Genomic DNA, 4,338 nt, shown 5'->3' on the forward strand with positions numbered 1-4,338 from the left:
AAACGATATTATATAGGCGAAGGGAGGTGACCTCACCAACCAGGCTGCGGAGTCACGCTGGAACCACGAGGGGGAAGCTCTGGGCGTGCACTTCGCATCGCTTCGGGGTGACCCAACTAACCAGCCTCCCTCGAAATCAGATCAGTTCCGCCCAGTGGGAGCTTTGTCAGGAATATTACCCAATGGTACACCATAAACGACGAAGAGTTTTGTTGTGGCATCTTAACAGAGCAATATTTAGTATGGCCTAAGGTCGCCCCCCCCCCGACTTTACACTCCCCAGGCTCTCAGTTCCAAAATCCAGATAAGGGCAAGCAGTACCTTGATTAGTCCAACCAAAATGTCTCAAAGTAATACGCACGTTCCCCCGTTTTCCAGAACTCCCAGCTATATCAGTAAACAAAGCGGGGAGTGGGGAGGGAAAAGTGGCTGATGGTGAAGCTACGGAATCTGCACCTGGTCGTGGTCTCAAGGTGGAATGTGGGAGAAGGCAGCAGACATTCATCAAATGAGGCTCTGTTAGGTGCTGTGCAGGTGTCAGTTTGCAGCAAAGGCTAGTAGGAAGAAGGAACATACAATAGTATGTTCCCCTATCAATGGGAATATAAAATCCAGATGTTACTCAAGCCTGTCTTCATCCTTAAATGAAACACACAGATTCCTTGGTAGATGGAAAACAGGAATAAAGAGCAGATGAAAATGGAAATGTACTGCCTTCAAGTTGATTTCGAATTATGGCAACCCTATGAACAGGGTTTTCATGGTAAGCAGTATTCAGAGGGGGTTTACCATTGCCTTCCTCTGAGACTGAGGGGCAGTGACTGGCCCAAGGTCACCCAGTGAGCTTCTAGCTGGTGTACTAGGGGGGGAAAACTAGCCACCCCAATTTTGCAATTTTATGCCATCCATACCTTTATAATCCGCCCTTCCCCCTCACAAGCCTGCTTTCAAACAACTCTCAAGAAATATCTACTGACGGAAGTCCCTGAAAATGTCGAGGAACACTGGGTTAAACTGAAGACATCCATTACTGCAGCGTGTGAACAAACTATTGGATACCAAACTAAGAAACATCAGGACTGGTTTGATGAGAATGATAGTGAGATTGAACGTATCATTGACAAGAAAAGGAAAGCCTTCCAGATATGGCAAAAAGACATTAACTGTGCTGCTAAGAAAAACATCTATGCCAGTGCAAAGGCAGAGGTCCAAAGAAGAACCAGAGAGCTTAAGAACGCCTGGTGGATAAAGAAAGGTCAAGAAATCCAGCACTTTGCAGATGCTCACGACGCACAGGGCTTTTTTAATGCCACAAAGGCCATCTACCGACCAACAAATCACGGTACAAATCCCTTACGTTCAATGGATGGTACCAAACTTCTTAAGGATAAAGAGTCTATTGCACTGCACTGGAAAGAGCATTACCATGACCTCCTTAATCGTAACTCTGTTGTGGCTGATGAGGTATTCTCGCAAATTCCACAACACCAAACTAGAGATGAGCTTGCAGTATCCCCTAATTTGGATGAAGTCAGTAAAGCCATTAATCAAATGAAGAACAAAGCTAGTGGACCTGATGGGATTCCGGCTGAAGTCTTTAAATAAGGTGGGCCTGAACCCACACAACAACTTCATAAGTTCATCGAAAAAAATCTGGATGAGGGAGGAGATCCCAGAAGACTTTAGGGTCGCCATAATTATCACCATTTTAAAGAAGGGTGATAGAACAGATTGTGGGAACTATCGAGGTATCTGTCTTCTTGCTACCGCAGGTAAAATCCTTGCAAGGATCCTTGCAAATCACCTCCTGCCAATCTCAGAGGATGTCCTCCCCGAATCTCAAAATGGTTTCCACTCTTCCAGGGGGACAGTGGACATGATCTTCACTGCACAACAGCTTCAAGAAAAATGCCGGGAGCAGAATCAACCTTTATATATGACATTTATTGATCTGAATAAGGCCTTTGATACTATGAATCGAACCGCTGTCTGGACCATCCTTCTGAAAACTGGATGCCCTGATAAATTTGTGAATATTTTGCAACTCCTTCATGACAACATGACAGCGTCAATTTTGGATAACAATGGCATTCAGAGCGATCCACTCAGAGTCGGATCAGGTGTAAAACAGGGATGCGTCATTGCCCCTACCTTATTTGCTATCTTCATTGCTATGATTCTACACCTTATTGAGGGGAAACTTCCTACTGGTGTGATATATCGAACAGAAGGAAAGCTTTTTAATCTCAGTAGGCTGAAAGCAAAAAGTAAGGTAATGTCAACCTCTGTCGCAGAACTTTTGAAGACTTTCCTCTTTCAACAAGCCTTTTAAGTTGAGACCTATCCCAGTCCGCGTCTGTGTTAGAATTGCTTTTAATATGTTTTCTTTAATAATGTTTTTAACCCTTTTTTAAAAAAAAGATGTTTTTAAAGCTTTTTTAAAAAAATGTTTTTAACATTGTTTTGCTTTAATGTATTTTAAGGTCTTTTTATGATGTTTTAAAGTGTTTTTAGCATTTCTATTTGCCACCCTGGGCTCCTGCTGGGAGGAAGGGCGGGATATAAATGAGATGATAATAAATAAATAAATAAACTTCAATATGCCGATGATAATGTAGTTTCCACACATTCAGAGAAAGATCTTCAAACTATCCTAAATGTCTTTGCAGAAGCATATGGAAAGTTTGGGCTCTCAGTTAATATTAAAAAAAAACAAAGTGCTTCATCAACAGGTGCGAACTAGTCCCTCTGTAGCACCATCAATCCAGCTTAATTGTGTGAAGCTGGAGAACGTTGATCATTTCCCCTGTCTTGGCAGCCATCTCTCTGTAAAAGCTGACATCGATGCTGAAATTCAACATCGTCTGAGCTCAGCAAGTGCTGCATTCTCCCGAATCAAGCGTAGAGTGTTCGAGGATTGGGATATTTGCAGGGAGACCAAAATGCTTATTTACAAAACCATTGTACCACTGACCTTAATGTACACCTGTGAAACATGGACCATTTATAAACACCACTCCCAGCTTCTTGAAAGATTCCACCAATGCCACCTCTGGAAAATTCTGCAAATTACTTGGGAAGACAAACGGACTAATGTTAGCATTTTGGAAGAAGCAAAGACTACCAGTGTTGAAACATTGATCCTTCAACATCAACTTTGCTGCACTGGCCATGTTGTTCGAATGCCTGATCACCATCTTCCAAGGCAGCTACTTTACTCCCAGCTTTCGGATGGAAAATGGAATATTGGTGGACAGCAAAACAGGTTTAAAGATGTTCTTAAAACGAATCTAAAAAAATGTAACATGAGCATCAAGAACTGGGAAGTCTTGACCCATGAACGTCCCAAATGGGGGACAGCTATTATCAAAGGTGCTATGGACTTCAAAGAAGCATGAATACAAGGCGAATGGGACAAATGAGCTAAGCGGAAGGCACATCAAACAAATCCTCATCGCAACCATCTTCCATCTGGAAACCTATGTCCTCACTGTGGAGGCTGTGTGGATCCAGAATTGGCCTCCACAGTCACTTACAGACCCACTGTTAAAGACCTTATCTTGGAAGACAATCTTACTCTGCCACGAGTGATCGCCAATGAATGAATGAATTGTTTATTATTTGATTTATATCCTGCCCTTCCTCCCAGCAGGAGCCCTATATACTGCTTAAACTTTTGGCAAAAAGTCCTAAGTGGTTTAGAGAAATTATACAATCAAAATATATTAAATAAATGAAATAATACAAATAAAACTCAAAATACCAAAAAAATCCATCATGTTGACTTGCTGTTTTAACTTAACTTTAACTTAACAGGAGAACCGTCTCCAGCATCAAAATAGACCTGAGTGAACAACTGCGTTTTTAGGAGACATTTGAACAAATGGAACCTTTCTGAATGGCACTGGGATTTTTTTTTTAAAAAAAATTAATTATATTAGTTTAGACAAAAGTTTAAAGGCTCAAAAGTGGACTTCATGTTGTTATGAGAATTTCAAGAACTAAGGAATAAGAGGAAGGACAATATGACAGATGGGATGGTAAAGACCTAGATTAATGACTTTTTGTAAATAGGCATTATGTAGAGAGTGGTAGACTAGGACCTGGGACACCAGGGTTCAGATCCCAACTTAGTCATGAAGCTCACTGGGTGACCTTGGCCCGGTCACAATCTCTCAGCCTAACCTACCTCACAGGGTTGTTGTGAAGATAAAATGGAGATGGAGGAGAACCATATACGTCACCTTCAGCTGCTTGGAGGAAAGGTGGGATATAAATGTAATAAAAAATAAATAATAGGTGAAATATAATGGTAACTGTGCACAAGCAGAACAGACT

The sequence above is a fragment of the Rhineura floridana genome, chromosome 3 (assembly GCF_030035675.1).
Source record: "Rhineura floridana isolate rRhiFlo1 chromosome 3, rRhiFlo1.hap2, whole genome shotgun sequence".
Lineage (NCBI taxonomy): Eukaryota > Metazoa > Chordata > Lepidosauria > Squamata > Rhineuridae > Rhineura > Rhineura floridana.